General features: G+C 39.8%; 1 pseudogene across 1 annotated transcript in view; it reads right to left on the reverse strand.

The window, feature by feature from the left end:
- The window catches only part of LOC308044673 (protein FAM169B-like), a 36677-nt pseudogene extending 17052 nt beyond the window's left edge, over positions 1–19625 (reverse strand). Inside the window, exons 1-3 of the transcript in view lie at positions 19592–19625; positions 6869–7002; positions 4083–4188 (exon numbers count right to left, since the gene is read on the reverse strand). The product of the transcript in view is annotated as a protein FAM169B-like (transcript). The remainder of the gene's footprint in view (positions 1–4082; positions 4189–6868; positions 7003–19591) is intronic.
- Between the last annotated feature and the right edge of the window lie 3510 nt (positions 19626–23135).

The raw sequence follows: 23135 nt of genomic DNA on the forward strand, positions 1-23135 counted from the left end.
TAATGGAACAGGCTGTCCAGGGCAGTGGTGGAGTCACCATCCCTGGAGATGTTTAAAAGGCATTTAGACAAGGTTCTCAGGGACAGTTTAGTGCTAGAGTTAGGCTATGGTTGTTCTCGATGATCCTGAAGGATCCAACTGCAATGATTCTATGATTCTAATCTATAAAAATGTACCAGTTCTTCATCTTAGGTAAAATGCTCTTTACCTTTATTCTGGCAGTATTTCAGATTGACAGCACACTTACAGAGGCTGCTTCTGCCAAGTTTCCACTTTGGAAGGAGAATGGTAAATTAACCCAACAAGCAGTCCCATCCAAATGAGCCTAGATCAGCTCTGCTAATGGAGCAAGCTCAGAGATCCTGCATTAAACTGTGTTCCGCAATGCTGACTTACCCTGAATAGCTGTGTCTCCCAGTTCCCTATCTTTAAAATGGAATAAGAGTTTTTCTTTCTCTCTCCTAAGAGTCATATCAAAATAAATACATCAGTTTGGGAGGCATGCAGATGCCGCAGCAGTGGCAGCCATTCAAGTATCTAAGATAGATACCTTTCCTGCAACCAATTACACTTCTACAGTCTGAGTTTTACTCAGTGATATGTTGCGAATGTCTTGTGATAAATGTCCCACGGCATCTAACAGTTATTGTAAATTATTACACACAGCATACAGAAAATGCCAAAATAGGGTATGTTTATTTAGTTTTATGAAGATGTTAATCACCCATGCTATGCTCGGTAAGCCCTTACAACACAATTTACACTCTCATAAAAATATCTGTACAGATATACTAACAGAACAGAACACTCAGTCCATCAAAAATAGATTAAAAATGCTCCCAACCAAGACCAAGTCCTATAGAAAAGCTAACACATTCATTTTCTCTTTGAAATATGCAGGTCATTTCAGACCACGAGCTACACATCACTTCTGGACAACCCATCTGATCAAGATGATCAGACATAAATTTCGCTGTTGGAATCAATCCCTCTTTAACCCATGTTCAAGAATTAAACGCCATCAAACTTCAAAGCTCTTCACAGGCAAACTTGTATCTAGGCTGCTAAATTAATTTTTTTCCAGAGCCTAATTTTGAATTACTACAATGTTAAACATAAATTATCACATTGACATAAATGATTAGATAGATTATATTTTCCTTGTGAACTGTGGGAAAATAAGTCTATTACAGTGGATAGTATTTCATAAGTATTATATACATCATTTTATCTACGCAATACTTAGCCATTATAGCTGTAAACACACATGAAGCTGAAAAAGGAAATCCCATCACATATGAATGTAAAATACACAAGGTATATAGCTTCCTCATTGAGATTAAGGTACAGCCCAGGTGTGTGGTCCAAAGCACAGTATGTGAGGACAACCAGGAAATTTGCTTCTAAGAGCAGTCCTGGTGTGAAGTAAAACTAAAACGCAGCACATGAGAAAGAGAAGAGATCGGCTACAGCAAGACCCTTTGCCTCTCCCACGTGGATGAAACTCAAATTCACAAGCAAAGTGTAAAGCTCAAGACAGGAAAAAAAATATAATGCAACCTCTTTGATGTTTTACCTTTCTGCCCATGTCCTTAAGAAACAATGTCTGAGTTAATAAATATTGCTCTTCTCTGAAGGAATTGGTTTTGAAACAATCTGATATGTTCACTGGTCAGAACAAAAGGTCATCTAGGTAAGCAATCCAGATGGACTTGCCACATTAACACAGGCTGCTGACAATTCCAAACCTGCTGAACTGTAGGAAAAATATTTGGACAAACTACTTCAAATGTATATACCCATATGTATGCACACGTATATACACACACCCCAGCTGACTTTAGAGAATTAAAACTTACCAAAACTCATCTAAAGAAAAAAAAAATCACATCAGTCAAATCTGATGTGTGTAGGAGGGCTGGCCACATGTTTATAAGCATAAAAATCCAGAAACAACCTCCAGTAAAATCCTTTAAATCACACTTTCAAAAGGAAATACTAAAAGCCGGATGATGTGGGCCTCACTTAAATAACTAGACTTACTGACCTCTGTGAGACTATTTCTCTGACTATGGGCTGGTGACTCAATCTGAAGATTTGCAAGGGGGTCACTGTAGTCAGGCTGTCTGCTGTTTATAATATATTAAGGTGTTTATTCTGGTAGGTTTAAGCTTTTAATGTAGATAGCTATCATATAATTTAGGCTCTAATATGGACTTGTTTGACTTGTTCCTGTGGGAAACCATTTTTTACTTGTGTATATGTATCTCATTAATACTTGTTCCTAATACTATTAGCTCTTCTAACTGAAGAGTTGTGCTAAACGCCCTGCTTGCACCTGCGTTTATTTAATAATTCTTTATTTTTGCATGGTAGTTGTTACAGATCCCACATGTGCAGCCTAAGCTACTCTAATGCTGTTTTCAACTACATTCCTTTGAAAACGAGTCAGCAGGTATGCACAACTCTGTAGATGCTTCTCTCCTTTATTATCACACCAGTGCCTATCTCTCTTCAGAAAAATGTTAATGGAGTATATAATGTCAGGAAAGTAATTCTAGACCAATAGTTTTAGAGGGACTGGAAAGTCTTGTAACTACACTCGTAACTTGGAAAGGTCTCCTACCTTCAACTATGTGAATTACAACCCACTAGCGAACATCCCGTTGAAAGTGTATGTAAAAGGAGCCGGAAAACTTTGCAGAACTCACCTCTAGCCACAGATAATTTTAAGCTGCTTTTTGTTCTTATGAAAATATCTATTGGTTACAAGGTTTGGACTGAACAATGACCACTAATAGTACCTGTTCTAGGAGCATAAGACCATTAGCCGACACAATTTAGAACTGAACATAGAGTGATAAACTTCTTTGCCTTGCCTTTTTTGTATCATTAAGAATATTGGCTATAAAAGCCTTTCGGGCATAATATACAGCTGATACTTAAAAAAAAAAAATCTATGTTTTCAATCACAGATATCATTAGTTTGCTGCCACATTTGGAAGCTGACAGTTTAAGAGGCTTCATGTGTTCTGCATTCCCTTCTCCAAGTGACACAGTAAGGCAGTGCACAGGTTCATGTCTTTGTTGTAAGTGTTCCAAAGGTTTTATAGCCAGTTGCTTCACAACAGCTCCAAACATCCTCATTTAAACTAGGTAGGTCGCAACCTGTGCTTTGGGCACTACGCAACATGGAGTCAAGTTTCCTGTTAATGACAGTGGTATCAAGACTCATTACTTATTTTATAATTGCATTTTTTCACATTCCATAGTAAAAAACACCTGTCTAAGAGAGTAACTAGGAAGAAATAAGGCTGTGTCTGAAGATACTGTGAGCCCGATAGCAGGAAGATAAAACTTAGATACAATTATCGACCAAATCTTAATAACCTGTTGATACTCCAAGCAGTGATTTATGAAACAAAAACACCAGTAAGCACACGCTGACTTCTACTGACTGTAACGCAACCGGAGTGTAACCCTGTTGGGCTGTAACAGGACAACACCAGCACTACCAGCAGTGAGCAAGGCAAATATGGTGGAGGTTAAAGAATATCTCAGGAGTGCTGCCAAGTAAATCAGATCTAACTCAATTCCTGAGCACGGGCTCACTCCAAATTTACCCCTCACACACCAGTAATGGAAATAGGAGGCAAGTAAACTTAGGACAGAAGACGACATCATAAAGCAAAAATAATATGAATAAGAATCAGTAAGATGTAACACAATTTCATGTATGTATTGGCTCTTGTTTAAGGATTTGAGTATTCTATCCAATCTATAATGCATTACATTTCACATCATCTTGAATTAGAAAAATACTACCCCATTGAACAAACTTAGAAAGAATAACAGATTGACCCGAGGTGATTTGTCAGCTACCAGCAGAGCTATGCACAGATCTTAAAAGCCCTGATTGTCAATCTTCCCTTCAGTCAGTAGCCCACTGACACAAAACCCTGACAGGTAAACTGAACGCATTTCATATTCAAAACAAAACCCCAAATACTTAAATACATAAACCAGCAGGCCATCTTAAAAGTAAAGAAAGTCTAGCTACTCAAATTTCAAGATGTTTTGACCAATTCTAATATCTTTATCATTTAGACCAATTAACAGCAACATTTTGCAAGTAGGATTATTTCAGTAGACAAAAACAAAACACACACAGGAATCTTCAAGTTTAACCTAAAAAACAAACAAGCCTCATAGCTGTTTGTACTGCAAAGCTCCCAAGGAGTATTTCTTGTATTACATGCACTTAGGTTTTAGTAACACACGTTGTACAAGCTTAACACAACAACCTCTCAATCCTGAATTTCAAGACACTGAAATACACAGTTTTCTAATATAATCAGTACATAACGCTAATTTAAAAGAAATCGAGCTACCGAAGTTAGTGAAGAACTTAATGCCGACTTACAATTAGTACATAACCTGACTCTAAACACTGCTACATGTAGACAAATGGTGTTATGAAAGACCAGACACATCAAATAAAAATAAATACAACTTGCACTTCTTACAGCATCGTCCAGCTGGGTACTTGTGGTGTTTTGCAAACAATGAATTAAGCCTCAGGGTACAGGGAGTATCAAAGCATTAGGGTAGCGCCTGGGCAGTTTATCTGTGAGGCACAGGGAGGGTAGATAATTGGCACAAGGTGGTTATGTTGCAGGCAAAGCTAAAATCAAAATGCAGCTCTCAGTCTTAGACTAAACTTCTAAATTACGTGACACATAAACACGAAATTACTGTGCTCAAACAGCTCTATATGCATAGAGATGACAATTTCCATATGAATATTGCAAATGCTCTCATGTAAGTTTAGGTACAGGCAAAGAGCATGCATAATTTAGCACACTATGTACTGTACTTTCAAAAATCTGGTCCATTGTGTATGTGTGGGTGTGCCTCTCCCTCTAATTGCACCCATTTGTCAGTTTGCTATGAAACTCAAATCAGTCATGTGATACATTTAATATTTCTTAGTGCATGAAAGGAGTAGTATGAATATGGATTATTCAAGATAACAACTTTAAGTTGAAACCAGTATTCACCAGTTTATGAGTGCCAGAATCCTGAGATCATCTCTGCAAAAACTGGACTCCTGGAAAAAAACTGACAACTGCCTGAAATCTGTATTCAAGAACTTCTCAAAATCTCAGTATGTTCTGGGTATTCAGTTGTTCTTTGCGTGCTTCAAATACAACAGCATCGATGTCATTGTGGCACCTGGGAGCATTATTATAGTGAAAAGGCCAGTATTATTTGCAATACTGCTACAATTGTTATTTTGTTTTATAAGATAATGTGCACTTTCAGAGGTGCTAGCAACATCGGTGTGAGCTGATGTTTCTGCGTACAAACGCTGCCAGTGCGCTTCCATCCTGACCTGCAATAATCCGTGCTATTTGTGTACCGAATGCTTGACCAAAGACTATGCCATACGAAAAAGAACTCCCGTGACCCAAGCAAGTGGGCTGACAGCCACTTAACACTTGCTAATTAATTATTCATGGTTGCCAGTCCTGCCACCTGAAACCTGCTTTAAATCAAAGGCACAGAGCCTGGTAACTGCAGCCATTATTCAAACACCAAAATCCTCATCCTTCAGATTGTAGGTATATAATAGAGATCATTCACTCAGATGTTCACTGGGGATGGGGGCTTTACACTTAATTTATTTTTAATTACAAAATATCAACATTCTTTGAGCTATTTATTACAGAGTATAAGGAAAAAATATAGCAAGAACATTACCATTACTTATGACCTTGACTAGCTGTCTGACTGCAGATTAGACTAGACTGGAATTAAATGAATGCAAAGAGAAATGTGTTGCTATGAGACCCAAATCAGTCATGTGATAGATTTAAGGTCTGATGAGAAGCCACAATATCAGGATAGTTCTGAATCAAAAGCCAGAAGTCCACCTTCAGTGGAACAGCAAATGAGCCTCTAAAAGTACAACCAGGCACGAAAGGCTGAGGTAACAACACAGAAGCCCTGAACTGGAGATCTTTGCATTTTCAGGTTTGTTTGTACTTAACCCTACACGGTCCACTAGAGGGCATTCAAAGAGTATTTAAAGGTAGTCACATTTCACGGCTCAAAGATGAAGCTGCCCACCTGAAACAGCATTTTTCTAGAAACTACTGCATGTTACTTTACTAAATAGTAGAAAAGCCACCATGTTCCAAACATTTATTTCAACTAATCCTCTTCCTGGTTTGATAGTACAGGAACGGTTAGCCCAGTACACCTTTTATGATCTAGAAAATGCCCAGACTGACAGGTTTACTAGGTTAACTCAAGTCACGATTTTTAATAGGCCTGCTCACACATCTCCAACACGTTCCCCAGGTGGCTCAGGAATGGACCATAGAGCATTGGCACCTACAGTATTTATGGCATCTGTCAATCACATCTGATCAGAATTGCTTTGGGAGAGCCCATATTCAACATTACACACAGAAGTATTGGAAAGGATGGAAACAAAAGACAAACTATATCACAATACCTCTGTAAACTGCACAGCAGAGGCAGAATACAGAGCTGCACCACAGCATAAATGTCTCTCAAATTCACTTTTGATGTGGACCTGTAGGAAGGCAGGTAAAGATGCAAAGTTCAGCTCAGTACTTCAAACCCTCACCCACACTCAGAGGGTTTCAGGCTTGTAGCTTAAGCTTATCTCTCATTTGCAGCATGCAAACTATTTGAAATAATGCAGAATCTGCTGATCTTAAGAGATTTGTAATCCGGCCACACCAGTTTACCCCTATGCAAAGACAGACTATGAGCACAACCAACAAATTAGTTCACAAGTATCTAACTTGCAGTATGAAAAACATCAACCTACTACCTCTTCTCCTCCAGGGATTGAAAAACCAGCAGGAGTGGACGATGATTTCTTCAGGAGTTTTCCATAGAATGTTTCAGCATCTATTTGCAGAACCTCTGGATCTCCTGCTAACGTATCTACCAAGTCAAGGCAACCTGTAGTTAAAATAAAACACAAGATATTTTCAGTTTTTCAAATGAACTAAGAAACAGGAGTTTTAAAACCTCGGTTCCCCCAGCAGCTGCTTGGTATAGCTGGGCCGTTACTGTTCACATTTGGTATAATCCTAGTGTAAAATAGTGAGGCTGGTAAAAACCTTTCTATATGTTATTTACCTCTCAACATGCAATTTTACAAAGTAGAACCATGACAGCATCAAATCACATTTGTCTCCTTTCAATTCAAGAAGCACAGTCCCAAATTTCTCCAGGTATAAGTAAATTGCTTTAAAGCTGGAAGAGCAAAAAAAAACTGCTTCAAAACACAGACCGAGTTTTAGTACTTTCCAAAAATATAACAGGAAAATAATTCCAAAGCTTCCGCTCTTTCTTGGAAGACTGCCCCTGTATGGGTCAGTCCATGATCTCTTGTATATCATTAGTTTTCTCCTCTTTTTTGGGTAACTTCAACTGGGCACTTTCACAACAATGACATAAAAGCAAAAAAAATATTAAAATATTTACCGACACAGGAGTTATGATTACCAAAATAGTAACCATCCTCTTTTATGCAACATAACTTGTAATCCACGTGACTCAATGCTGAAGGGCATTCATGTAAGGTATTTGCTAACTGTATGCAAACAAAAATTACATACATCTGCTGCCTGTGCAGAGTCCAGCCTGGTGCTCATGAGGAACCCAGCAACCCCTTCCTGATACAACAGACCAGACTCATCGGTGGCTCATCATCAGCTCAAGATAAGGAACACCAGAAGAAATGGTTTAGCAGTCTGAATAGTAAAGTGCCAGTCTCCTACACAGGAAGGAATCATTTCAATTTAAGGGGCTTTCAATCAACAAGCTACACCTGCAGCTGTAGCTACACTCTTGGAAGGCCCAAACTGAGGACAAAATCTGCTACAGGTGGAATCTTAGGTTTAAATCCTCCATTTTTAATCATAATTTGCTCTCACATGGCAGCTGCCATGACCCAAGTTTCACTCAAAATAACAGCACTGATAGTAAGTGCAAAGTAAACCGCTGAGACAATGAACAGTTTTACAAGGGCCATTGCAAGAACTGTCTGTATTAAGATTGAGAAACAATGAATCATAAAAGTATCATATTGGAAATTATAGCTTTCCATGTAAAAACAGGAGTATGGGACTTGCTGTACCAGGTCAGACTATTCACTCATGGAGCCACCACCCTCCCTCTGGCAGCGATCAGTATCTGATTCCTCTGCAAAAGGGTAAGAAACTACAATTGATAATTCACCACCACCCAGCACTGCTTAAAATGCTTTAAACATTATTTCCCTGCCCTTTGCCGGCAAACAGCATACATCCTGAAGCTTGAGAGCAAAGCTGTGTACTCAGAATGTTGAACAGAAGCTGCTCTGTAAATGGTTTTCATAGTATGATTGTATGTAACAAAATGGGAGAGAAAACAGCATTGCAACATTGGCAAGTTGAGTCACATTATAAAATCCCAGCCAGTACTCAGCAGCAGCAGTTTTCTGCAGCAGCAGCCTGGCCCAGCGCACCGTGTGACACCACCGAGCAAAGAAGCCATATAAGGGAAAGAAGAAATTAAAGATGGTTATTAAAAACTTCAGTAATTTACTGAATTAAATCTACCAGTAAATTAATTCTTTGCAAAAGAGCAGCATGTAAGGTTTAAGGTTAGCATAAAGAAAACTAATGGCCATGCAAATAAACACTATTCACGAGATGCTGCTCATAAGGCTATATCCTGCCATTGTTAAGCCAAAGCAACTTAATAACCACGATCTTGCTTTCTCCTCACTGAACAAAACAACTAGTACCTTCAAAGTTACACTAATGTTCTAGTATATAATATGCTCGTTTTCTAAAGTAACAGTGACCATTTGAAGGATGAAATAATGTCACATATTAAATAAGGAGGCATTAGAGAAAACTTCTAATCAACTTTCTGTAAATATAGATTTCCATGGAAGTAATTTTTGTTCTCTAAAAAAACCCCTCCTTTGGACTTCTAGTTAACTTGTCTTTCCTGTGTAATACTCTGAAAACCCCCAAATGAGTCAGGAGCACTCAAAGGATAAATACAAAATTTCTTCTTGAAGAAAACAAATCTGTTCCGGTTTCTATGGATAGGGGGGGAAAAGGGGTAGATCGAGAATGAGGTTCCTCTAGTGACACTATGGAGCAGAAGTCTAACCTTAGATACCCTGGAGTGTCCTCCAGAAGTCAGTTTTGCTAAACCCAGCTTTTGTGAACATCCCCCCAAAGCTTGCACACACATGCACATACTAGTAACGCTGCTCAGCTGCCATAGGCAGGAGAAAAATCAGCAGTGTTTGTTATATTTTTATTTTTTACAATAACTAATATGTTTCCCAGTTTTCCACAGTACAAAGTGAAGAAAATATATTCGCCCTCCTGTATATGTCCCTTTTATGCTTTTTTGTATATAGTAAAAAACAAAACAAACAACCCGCAAAAACCTAACTGTAACTATTGTTATTAGGCATTTGACTACAACAATAATTATTGCTGGCTAACGGGATGTTATAAATGTTCCAAAATCAATTGCAAAACTATTTGTTAACTTTGCTTTAAAAGAAAAGCAGCGCAATTCTCCCGTGAGTGCTTCAGTCTGAGGCCCCTATCAGCAACTTGAGATATAAAAAACACCAAGTTCCAAGGACAGTCTTTTAACTTAATTTGAATTACAGGATTTCATTTGGATTTGATCTTACCTAGCAGCAACAAATAGCACGTTGTGGCAGCCAATTTGCTCCAGGCCCAGTGAGTTCTTTAAAATGGGCGATGTGCACAAAGGGTTACTGACCAGCCGGGGGAGGAGAGGGAGAGCAGAGGGGTGAGTCATAAAAAGGGGGCCCCTTGCTGCAGCCACAGAGGAGGGACCATAAACCATAAGGAGGGTGAATTCAGAACGGGAGGCCTCCCGCGCCAGAGGGATTCCTGACATTCGCTGCCATCTCCAGTAGCCGAAGCTGGTAAACAAGGTAAAGACACCACCTGGGCGGATTCTACGGCAGCAGCGACAGGGAAGGGTTTACAGACAGGTACCAGACTTTGTCTTTTACAAGTCAATGGCATTCAGGGCCAAGGAGGAGGACGTGGATGCAATTCCACTGAAAAAAAAATCTCATCTAGAGATAAATAAATGAGAAATCTGAATGGGCATATTTCCATTTCGAGCATAAGATGGGATTTTAAAGCAAAAAACTAACACTGCTTCTCTTTCTCCTCTCTTTTGTTTCCATGGAGCAGTCTGGGCCACATTCTCAAGCGAGGATTTGTAAGCACATCTCTCACTCTAGTGATATGTCATCAATTTGCACTAAGAATCTGATTTTTGAAGTGAAAAGCTACAGCTAAAACCAGCTATACAGACAAGCAGGCCCTGCCCAGATATCTCAGTCATCTTTGTGAGATACTACCCTCCAGTACCCACAGGTAGCTCAGCCTAAAAATCGCACAACTCTGACAATAAGGCATAAACCAAGGCCCCTGTTTCAGTCTTGATCCCTTAATTCAGCTTTTTCTAAACCCACTGCTATTCCACCCCTGATTTCTCACGAATATAGAGCTGAATTTTACGGTGGTTTTGTGAAGTGGACAAATATCTTTCTTGAGAGGTAGAAGTCAGACAAAGTTCACTTCAGTTATGATCCAAAATGATCAATATGTGGGAATCCAGATAAAGCTGATAAACATGCTTGTGTTCTGCATCAGGCAGACAAATAACAAATGCAATCACAAAACTGAAGACAATATTCTACCTTCAACTAGAAATTAATTTTTGTAGATTAGAGATAGACCCCCATCATTACAGATTCAGCAAGAATTTCATTCTATTAGCTAAAGTAAGCAGGAAATATTTTTCCAGGGGCAAAAGAATTTATTCTCAATACAACAGAAAACACATGGCGCACACACTTGTATGTGAAATTCCACAAGTGAAACTACAGACGGCTGTAATGCCCGAAGGTAAATTACATACTTCAGTCTAATCAGATATTCTGAAAATGCTTTTTCGTGATCCGTCTATATCCTCTGCAGCTAAACGCTGTGCCATAACAGAAATATTTTAATGGGAATATACATAACCACAGACTTGTCTTATTAATATAATACTATAGCAATTCAAATCGTTGTTATATTCTTCAAGATCTTTTTCACTAGACTAGTCATTTTAGTATCTACATATTAGTTTTCATATTTTGCCATTATCTAATAAATCAGTTATAACTTGGGACAATCAACTCTGTTTCTGTAATTTGTTTTAAATACTCATTTAAGTTTCAAATTGGTATTCATTGCCAACATACTTAAGTCTTTTTTGAGCATGATCCCAATACACAATTTAATAAACAAGAGATTTGCTTTAATTTTGAAGAATTTTCTATTCCTGCATTCATATGTATCTTATTAATGCTGTTTCCTTAAGCCAACAAGCTGCTGATGCACTTTTTTCAGACTAGACACACCACTGGGTTGATTAAGATGCATTAAGGTATTGCTGGTACTCCCAGGGAAGACTTACTTGTTGAAAAGCCCATTTCAGAAATCTGTAAGGGAATTTAGAATGCAGCCAGACTGTAAAGGAAAATACATCAACCTCACTGCAGATGAAGCATGAAAAGTGTTACGTCTGAAGTGAATTAATCATTTATCCTACAACTACTTTTTCGTGTTCTACAAACACAGAGAATGATACCACACATATCCATTTAGGAATTGTATGTTTACAGAAGAGCCATCAGTCACCACAGGATTTGTATCTGGACTGTGCATCTTTGTACGTTTGTACAAAAAGTATGTGTGAGTTCTAGTGGTGCAGAAACAAGATAGATAAAAAGAACCTAATATTTCTAAATTTCAAGTGTCATTATTATTTATTCGGTTTTGCCATTTCTAATGTTTGCAATAGCAGTACTGGTTTCATTTACTGGCTTTACTGTTGGCTTTATTTTCATGCCAATATATTTCACAATAAAGAAAAAACTTCAGCAGATTCTAAGTGTTTCTGACACTATTATGAGGGGACTTTCTTGTCCAAGAAGTATTTTCCTTTTTTTTTTTTTTTTAATCAGAAAACACTTTGCAATATGAAACAAACATAATGTGCAGCAACACAAAAAGACTGTCTATCATGTCAATACTTAGGAGGGAATCTTCTTGTAATTAAACCAGGCAACTGAGACCAGAACTCCTAAGATTTATTCTTAACATAGGTGTGTTTTGTGACCCCCCACAAATCACTTCATCTTCTGTCTCTTATCAGTTAAGTGCATGTCTTATCTACCGCTTCAAAAGCATCTGACGTTTTCCTTATCAGTCCCTCTGAAGTCACAACATAAAAAGACTAAGAATTCATATAACATAAATTGTTCTCTCTTCTCCTGTAGACTGCCACTGCCCCAATATGCGCCTAGTACCTAAGGATAATTTTTTTGCCCTTCTAAATTGTGCACAGAGAACAAAAGTGGTTTCCATTACCCTCTCACAGGAGTGGGAGCTCTGTGTTAAACAGCAGCACTTAACATCAGTTCTTCTCCATTCCATCCATTGAGCTTGAACAGCTCGATGCATGTGGTTATCATCAGGCAACCATATTTGTTTAACCTTCCCGAGGAAGGAAGAGGTCTCTGGCACGTTCCCGCGAGTACATGCAGAACCTGACTCTCACGTCCTGAACTTCATTGAGCAAGTACACGTCAAAACCCCAAATTTTAGCATAAGCGAAACTTCGGTATCATGACAACATGTGGTGGCAATGGAGTTCGTGGGCAAACGCCGTGGTACAATACCTGTCCAACGCGGCAAGACAGCTCTTAACCACACGCTGTACAGCATGAAGGAAAACAAAGTTCTTCTCCACTGCATTGCTTTTCACCATTACTAACAGAGCAATCAGTTTTGGAACATAAAGGATGAAAAAAAATGCACTGGTGTTAACAGGTTTCTATGTTTCAGTACAAAAATGCCATTTATATATTACTTTTCTGTTCACAATTCAAATGGCAAGAAAGACTTCAGAAGACAAGAAGTTTCTCTCTGTAAAAACTTTTCTGCCGTGGAATCGATAAATGAAGGCAGAAGGGAAATAAATAATCCTAATCCCATTGCCAGTTAAGATACCAAACAGATTAAATAGATGAGTTCAGCTGTAGCTATACATGTCATTACTGCAAATTCTCTCACTCGGATGGAGGGCAGACCAAACGTTAGGCATCCCAAATGCAGGATGCTATCGCAATACCCATCCCATTCCCACTATCACATTTTACTATTGATTTCAGAAAAGGGAAGGAAAAATGCTTTAAGTACACACATCTATTTAGCAGAACATAGGTGAGCAAAGGCAGAGACTAGACAAGGCTAACTTTGAAAAATGTCAAACACCTTTAATTTCTACTCACTTTAATGAGCTCTGAAGGCCCTCAGAACCTTGTACGACTGGGTCTATATGTCATGTGTTATTTTCCAAAACTTAAAAGTAATCTGCAATTTATGAAATAGAAAAAAAAAATAGGCAAAGGGATTGAAAAATTCATTTAATTATTTAGCTCTTTTTGGAAAAATACTTAGATGAAACCACATTACTTAAAATGTCTTCAAATCTAGAAAAGCAAATGCATATTGAAAGGATCCCATACTGGCATTTATCACCTCTAACGTCAGCACAACCAAACTGAAAGTTCCAGCAAACAGGTTCCACCTCTGTTTTTCCTAAAATGCATCTTTAGCAGTGTTACACTTACAAAAATAAAGCCACACCAAACTCACAGATAAATAAAAATACATCTGTGTAAACACGCTATCCCTGTCCTATTACACACAGAATGCACATCTGGACTGGCATGTTTCACACAAAGTTCTAACCTAATGTAATTGAAAAAAGCTGAGGTATTATGGCTCAAACCCAGACTTCATCAATAACAACTGGAATCATGCTGTTAAACCATGGAAGTGCTACCAGCTGTAACTATGACATATCAGGAATTCATACTTCTGCACATTTAACTCTCTTTTTCACAGAGCTTAGATGTAAAAAAAGAGGGTGCTTACAGAATAACTCGGAGAAGATATAGTCCCGAAGAAAAGGGACATTCAGGATTGTAATCAATTGAGGCTTTAAGATTCATGTTCACATCGGGTTTTCCTCATGGAAATTATATTGATTCAGTGGGCCGACTGCTAATACCTCTGAACCTGTGAACATCAGAACTGAGTTCCTAATATTTATTGTTTTCCATACAACCACGAAATGGGCAGAAATGTTGCTGGAAAATACCAACTTCAACTACTAAAGGCAGTCGTATGGATTTTCTTGCATAAATAAGGGAAAAAAAATTCTGGATTTGTCAACTCAATTATTTGTCTATCTCCTAAACAAAATAAAACATAAAAGAAAAATATACAAGTGTTCGATAATTACTATGTCCATATCAGGGGCCTTTTCCAGCACAGCAATGTCAGTGGTACATCTCACTTTATCATACCCACAGCCAAAATATCTATGCCAGCATAAATTCACAATCCAGGCCTGACCTCAAATTAGAGCCTGACTCTCAAAATCTAAGCAGAGAAGAAATGGGCGACCCTAAATGACACTGAAGTATTTTCATTATTCAAAAAGGCTGGTTTGAAAGGAAAATAACAGAAAAGATTCTGTGAACAACAGCAGAGCTTTTATGAATCACGAGTTCAAATGTAGATAGCTTTTATTCAATCCTCTACAACAATAGAAAGAGTGATGCATTGGGCAAAAGTCATCCCGTAACTTAAGGAAAAAGAGGAAGACAATATCTCCCATTGTGATACACAAGGAATAGTGGAATAGCAGGAAATGACAACTGAGTTTGGCAAATGGTCTTGCATGAACATGATTTCATCCCGTGGGGAAAGGCCAGCCAGACTGCCAGTTAGGACAGCTTCAGAAAGCAGACATATTTTAAGATCAATGAGCATTTAAAATTATTACTGCCGCAACCTGGCACCAGGGCTGGGGTTTAAGTACCGCATTAAATACATTTTCCTATTACTACCATCACTCAAAGCAGGTGTGGGGAACATAAGGCCACACTACACACGGCCCTTATCTTCATGTCACACACAAGCTATGTGTGGCATACCAAGAGTACCTGAAAGCTCTGGCTTGCTATCAGAAAGGACAATGTTCCTCAAATAAATGATGTGACAATAAAAATATAAGACACTTGTCTAGATTTTCAGGGATACCAGTTTCAGAGACCACATAATTCAAGTTTCAAATGCTTTACATCGGACAAGTCTATTGCTCCCACCAGTAGAGTGCACAAGTCTGCCTAAGAAAGCCCAGCAGCCTTTCCCCAAATTACTTGCAAGGAGCAATTTGTACACCCAGACTAATCTCAAAATAAAGCAATTAATTTGAGAAAAAGAAGGAAAGAAACCCAAAAAATCCCCTCCCCCAGCAATTTCCACTATGCTAAATTCATTATGTGGCTGCAAATTAATACATCACCTGCACTAGCTATGACAAGCCTCTTAGCCTGTCTCAGAACTTGCTTTCATAAACAGCTGCAAGTAGTGGAAGAAATATGTAAACATCTCTCTTGTTTCTCTGTGCCATTGTGTCAGCTATTCTACATGCCTTTGAAGGTGCTCCAAAATCAGCATGGCTCTACTTTTCCCTTTTTCTCCTTTTGGGAGGAGAAAGAAGCAGAGAAGGAAGACAGGCTGGCAACAGAGGGCTGACTGTGCTTGCTGTGCCCTTGACAGTAAGGATGAGATTGTTTAAATTCAGTTTACACAGGCTCTTCTGTAAGGACAAAAGAAACCACTGCTGGTGGTTAAAAATGCAAAAGGTTTTGATTGTAATAGCTTGACAATCAGCCAAAGATATGACTGGGGGGAAAAACACAGCAAGGCAGCTATGACCAGAATGGAAGAAACAAGGAAAAACACATGGCTTGACTTCAGAGCAGAAAATTGACTTAGGCTTTGCATAAATGACAGCATACCTCCAAGTCTGCCTGATCCACAGTCTGCCTGGAATGAGAACATGTAGTCTAAAAGCAGAGCCTATTAAAAGGCATAATGTTTCTAAATGGCATCTGTTACGTACTAATAAGCATTACTTAAAGGACAGAGGCCTTAAATTGCTACCAAACGTGCACTTATCTGAAACTACTGCAAGGCAATCATTACAAAAATGTCACATGACACCATGGGAATTTGAATAATATAAAATGTTTTTATTTAGTTTGGCTTGAAATCATTACGCAAAAAAATATGGAGGCACTTTCTGAGGTTTTGAAACTCTGCAACTTCACAGGAATGAAACACTAGCAAGAATTACATCAGCAGAGCCATTTGCCATCTGTTGTCAGTAATACTATAAAGACCAGCCACCAGACAGCAGTTTCAAAGGTTACAAACACAACATTTCTAAGCATCCCCAGCCCTCTCAGTAACTGAGCAGGACACAGCACTTCAGATATGTGCGACCTGAGGGTCTGCCAATCATTTTGCAAAGACAACACACCAGAACTGTGAATTGCCATAAGAAGTGTTTGGGAGCCTCTCAGTACGCAACCATTATACAATATGGAAAATACATACCAGCTTGTTCTATGTAGGTTCTTATAACATACTCACATCCATAATGCCTGCACACCTCCCACTCGCAAATTTAAACCAGCTAGACTTTCTCTTGTGTTGTTTGTTTTCTCATACCTTCCCCCAGGGGAAGGAGTGTATTCACTGCAATGCTATTATGGAAAGGGACTCAGGTTTGTTTGCTGGGTTTTGGATGATATTTTGTCTTTGAGGGAAGTAGTTAGGATTTTGCTTCCTGTTTTCTCTCCTTCTAGACCATAACTACACATTCATGTTAAAGAAAGCAATGTTTCAGTAACCTGCCTTACCTGTGGCATAGAAAGTGAGGATAGGATCCACTCTTAGATACACACCCTCCTCAGCCTCAGTAAAATTCCACCTGTTCCATATGAGATTTTAGTTCTACTGAAGGAGTGTGTTGTTGATCAGGCTCAGAGCTCTGAGTACCTTTTCTAAAAGTGAGGGCCATGTTCATGATACCCTCTACACTACCTGAATTTTGTGGTTCCACCTTCCAGGCTGCTGACCTCCTGCCTGTGAACTGATTAACATGGATTTCATGGCGGGCAGGGAGAGACAGATGGAAATTTAAGGCTTCATTTGTGCAATTGTTGAACTAGACCTACAAGTTTCTCATTGATAACTACTTCTCAGGCTCCAGAGTCATACATACGTAGTTACTCATTGAACGTCCTTCCTAGTTTTGCTGTTAGGCAGTTAACACCTACAAATCTGACTTCCAGTGTTCTAAAATGAAAAAGAACTTGCAACAAGTCTCAATTTAAGACAGGAACCACAAGTTCTAGGTCAACAGCTGGCCTGCTTCTCAACAGTAAGGTTTGCCTAGGAACTATAAAAGGGCTTAGAAACCTGAAAGCGTAAACAACCTTGTCCTGTGAAAAACAGTTACAGGAACAGAGCTCAAGTTGCAGCATCTCAATTACAGCACCACATAAACTGAAAAGCACCATTTGCAGAAGAAGAGCTAATGGCTGACTCCAATACGCTCTTGAAGTATGGTGTATACCCAGCCTCTTGCCAATTGCTCCTTAAATATTTTCAACATAAGTATATGCAACTAAATAATGAAGCCAAAACTCAGACAATATCTAATAAGAATAGTAGCTGTTCCAGAAGAGGAAGGGGATGAAAGAAGAACTATTTTAAACACTCAGTTTGAGAGTAATGAACAAGTCAGGGGGAGAATGTAGACATCATCTGAAATGCCCAACAGTACAATGTTTGCTTGGACATGAAAACCAAAGTCCCACTCATCTAGAGATATTTTATTTAAAAACATCAGCAGAACTGAAAGCTTTCCCAAAAAACCAATAGCATTATTACAAATGTTTGACTTTCATAAGTGGCTCATAGGAGGGAGAAAATAGAGCGATGTGACTACGGTGCATTTAGCGATGAGCAGCTAGAGGAACTAATGAACAACATCATTATTTTACTGAAGGGGATAAAGTAGGTGCTTTAGATAAATGGCAGCAACCTGAAATGCGTTTCAGAACATAAATTCACTTTCTCTCCATTTACCTGCTAGCGTGACAAATTAAGAAAGAAGACCATAAAAACAGAGCAGGAGGGAAAGCAGTGCAAAAGCTAACTGAGGTGAGGCAACGGGCCCTGCTCCAAACAAGTGCGTGAACAGAGATTCTTGGAAGTGCTCCTAGTCAAATACGAACCAGGAACGCTACACACGCCAGACGCCCTTGGAAATCCATGGAGAAGCATGTGCAGAAGATCCACCTGTCCTAAAATCAGCGCCCTTACCAAGCACTAGGGGCATTGCCATTTGGGAAATAACGTCTGTTCGTGTGAAAGTGGAGCGACTCCGTATCATATTAAATGGCCGAAATCCCTCTGTTGGCCTCTGCTGAGCAAGGCAGCTCTTTGTCTACTGCCAGAAACACCAGTGAATTAACTTCTGCTGAAAGGAAATGAAAGGTGAGTGACTTTTGTTCCACAAAAATTCATCATTAGAGACCATATATTTCTTGTTCTATGGTCATCTCAAACACAAAATAATTTACAGAATACCTTTTAAAGAAAGGGTAAATATTCTGCAGTATAGAAAGCCTTTTATATCTCATCTCCACACCAAAATAATCCAATTAACATTATTCTGTGGTCAAGAAGCAGTGTGTTTGCTGTTGCATTTGTCCCTGTTAAACCACAATTCTTTTGTTAAACCATGTTTTTGCTTGGTTTGCTGATTCTCCCTGAGATTCAGCCTTAAAGATTGCAGTATTTTTACACAGCATTCCTTCTGCTCTTTAGTAGTTCTGAAGCCATTAGAAGTCCCAGAGTCACACACCTGTGCTGTGAGAGCTCTAAACACACACTGGAAACAGGCGTTTGGCCACGAGCCTTTACCAGCAACACCTGCCAAACCAAAACCTGAGAGAAAGCATTGGGCCAGTTCCTCTCTGCTTCAGGTTTGTACCAGCGTAAACACCTGGAAAAAGTTACCTGTGTGCTCGGGAATAACACGAAGAGCCCTGTCAACAGCCCGCTCTGGCTGCCCCTGCTTTGTGCGGGGGTTTGTGGGGGGACCGTGTCCCCCCAGGCGATTCCTGAGGGCAGGGTGCCGGGAGCACGGCAACGGCCATGACCGCGGGCGACTAAGCGAAGTTTTCCTGGAAAAGCCCTTGTGTTTTGCGGCGTTTCGGCCGCTTCTGGAAAGCTCGGCCCCGGGGAGCACCCGCCATTTCAGAGCGGCGGTGCCCGGGGGGAGCACCCGCCGCGGGCTCCTCGCAGGAGGGGCGGCTGGCGCCGGCGGCTCCCCGGCCCGCCCGGGCGGGCGGTGCGTCAGCTGGGCACCGCGTCCGGGCTCCGCGGGCGGGCAGCCGGCCCGGCGGGCGGGCGAGAGCGGGAGGGAGAGACGGGGCAGGGGCCGGCGTAAGGAGACCAGGCCGCGGGGGAGCTCCCGACCGCTCCCCCTCTCTTCTTACCAGCGGCCGCTCTTCCTCCTCCCTCGGCCTCCATCACTTCCTCCGAGGCGGGGTCCGAACGCCCCGCGTTGTGGGGCGGCCCCGTCCCGCGGGGGTGGGAGCTGGGGCTCGGCTGACAGGAAAAACGACCGTCGGAAGGCGGGGATGGCGGCTGGGGAAACAAAAGGACGGGGGAGGTGATGGTAAACAGTCTGGCGAAGTTTGTGTAGAGGCGGGGGAGGCTGGCGGGGCGGCCGCCGGCTGAGGGGGCAGCGCCTCGTCCTCCGCCATTACAAGTGCCAGCCCAGGATTGCGTCTTCACTTGTAAAACTCCAAACACAAGTTCCAAATTCTTCATTTATAAGGTTCAGAATGACAAGCCATAGAGCTAACGCCAGCTTCTTTAAACTCAAGTGGCTAAGGCAGAAGGTTTACGAGGGAAAGTAAGCACAAAAATGACATTTTTATAGCATTCTTCAGGCATGTACTGCAGCGATGCTTGCCAACGCGAAGGGCGCTTGGAAAAGCTGGGCGAGCAGCCTGCTGTTCGTTACCACAAACGGTGAAATTGAGGTACAGAGATTGAAACGAACACACAGTTGTCAAAATTAGAAAGTAGAATCCAGGTATTGACTCCTGGGAACTTTCCTACCCTGATCATTGGATCACTTAATTATTTCTTAAATAGCAGACCAGATATCAAGGATGTGGAAACTACATGGAAACAGCAGTACATTTGCAAATAAACAAACTTACCTTTGTAGTTGGACCATCCAGGGACACAGCCGTGACCTGAGGGCAAGGTTTCAAAACAGCATCCTGAGCACTTCACATCATTGTTATTAATACTTTATTGCCTCTCAGCACAGTGACCAGAAACTCCCTGCGGTTGCTCCTCCTTTCAAATGGTTTAAAACGCATACTAAAGTAGATTTGTATTTTCTTTCCGCAACGGGAGAAAGCGACTTCAGCCCATAAAAGCAGCTGTGACACAACCATGCTTTACAGAGCACCAGTGGATTTCAGACACTCTCAGGAGCACTTGAAGCTCTTTTGTACCTTCCACCACTCCTTGTGTCACATTCATCCCAGAGCTTTGCTTGTGTCGTGGTCCAAGGCCTAATTTGATGCAGCGTTGCCATGAGTTTTACTGAGAAAAATGTTAAGCTATGAGAAAGTACATGAGCTAAAGCCATGAAAGACAAAAGAGTAAACTCAAAGAAGCACTGCTGTTGGGATGACAGTAGTTAGCTGGTGAAAGATTCAAGAGGAAAGATGCAAAAGGAAAGAAAAAGCAGAAAATGTGAAGATAACTCAGTAGTGCTGAGCATCAGCCCATACCAACAAATGGCAGAGACCAACTTTCCCCAGCACACTGGAAACTTCCTGGCCAGCTAAGACACATCAGTTTTCTTATCGGGTAAGCATATTACTGTTTAGCCTAGTAATCTTTAAGTCCTAGCTGCCTGTTTTGCATATTAGCTGATAAAGAATTAATTAAATTGTAAGGATCCTGCTACAGAGTCTCTTTGTGCATGGTAAGTGATGCCTGAGCAAAAGCAACCCATTGATTGTGAGTTCCCTGCTCTCCTGCTAAAGTATTTTCTCCCTGCATTAAGCTATTATAAACAATTAAAAATAAGTCTGTCCATACACAGCGGTTAATTTTTGCTAATACTGCAAGAAGGTCAGAACTGAAATTATAATAGCCACCCAACATCTTGGCTACATTTAAATTACATACATTTTCAATTTTTTCTGTTACTGCTCAGCAATGGATGTGCATGAATTGTATCAGTTGCAGATGAGCTAATATAAGTAAGGCAACAACATAAAATATATAACATTTTAATCCAAAAAAAGGTAAGTGAAATTGCCATTACATTCTTCCGTTTGCCATTTTCATTACTGAAGAGGCATCCGTCCACAGGGAACAGTGAGCTTTACACTGAAATGTTTGTCTCCTCTCTTTTTGTGACATTGGATTCCATCTGCCCAAAGACCAGCTTTGGTCTTTCCTGAGGATCATTTATTTTTATTAGAATGGAAAAGAAATATATAGTGTTAGATCCTGAAATTTCCATTTAAAGTCCCATTATAGTTTAATGTTAAATAGCATAACAGCTTGACTTCTCCCTCCTCTCATTAAATGTTGAACAGCTGAGATAAAAATTAGAATATATTAAACACTTTCACTTAACAGTTTCAAACATTGGTCAGAGCCTGCCAATAACAAGAAATAAAAAATCTGTATGTAAGTAATAATAAAAGAGATAAAAATTAAAGAGCTGTTGCTAAATGAATGGCCATATTCAGTTCTTGTTACCATCAGTACTAAAAAGCTATTTGAGCAGTTCTGCAATGTGGTCAGAATGCATTTGCAGAAAATACATATTTCTCTTACTCAGCAGCTTAAATACTTTTTAGATGTATCAGACAGTATTACATAAAAATATTCAAGGTGATAACCAAGGCATTCATAGTTCAGCTTGCATTTCTTCTTTACCTTAAGATGAGTGTCGTGCCAGTCACATTTGTGTACAGCAAGAACAACAATCACTGTTTAGCTGAGTCAGCTGTGTCTGTGACTTGCCTTCAGATATCCAGGGCTTCGTTTCTTAACTATGGATGGGGAGATTAATTTGCACAGACCTAAAATATCCAGTGACTTGGGTATGAATTGCTATGGGCCCATATACCCATGAGTGCTGATACTAAAGTTACGAACATACTTTCACAAAAAGTTCAAGAGCAGCTTTGACTTCAGCTAAAGAAGTTTGAGAGGAAAGAAAAGGTTTCATTTCTGAATAAAATTCTTAGGCCTAACCAGAAGATATTATTATTCTTTATTTGAAGCTACCATATCCTTATTTTCTGCTTATTACGCAAACATAATGCAGCTGCAGTGCATGCGTTATTTCTCCAAGTACATTGCAATGCACTAAAGCTTGGGAACAGAAGAAATTTATTAAATCAGTGCACAAATGGATTTCAGTGCACTTTTCAGATTCCTAGCTTGTTCAAAACAGCAGCATTCCTCCCACATATGCACGAACATATAACACTGGAAGGGTCTCAGTATCTTTACTAGCAAATTAGCAAACCTCTGCTTATAGAAGGGGACTAACTTAACTGATGGGTCATTAAAAAGTATCTTGGGGAGGTTTTCCCCCCAAATTTCTATCAGCTTCTTCATAAAGAATTAGTGGAATCATCTTCTTTGCTCCGTATTTTTTTCTACTCTCTTTTGCCAGTTGTGAAAGCTTTGAAAACTGAGTATTACAGCCCAAACAGATAGTATCAGTTGTTTCACAGTGCATGTGTCTAATAGACTTATGTCTATGCTATGCAAGAGTAGCTAATGAATACCTAGTATTTTACGGCACTCAAGCAATACCCTTCATATTTTTCCATAAAGCAGCTATAATGTCTCAAAGAAAACACATAATTTCTCATGCAGGAAATTAATTAAGCAACTATAGGCCTTAAATCTTGCTTTATTCATTGCATATGGTTTGTTCATTAGACCACCCCATACAAGATATATATAGATATAGATATATAA

Source organism: Nesoenas mayeri (assembly GCF_963082525.1).
Source record: "Nesoenas mayeri genome assembly, chromosome: 11".
In the NCBI taxonomy this organism is placed as follows: Eukaryota; Metazoa; Chordata; class Aves; order Columbiformes; family Columbidae; genus Nesoenas; species Nesoenas mayeri.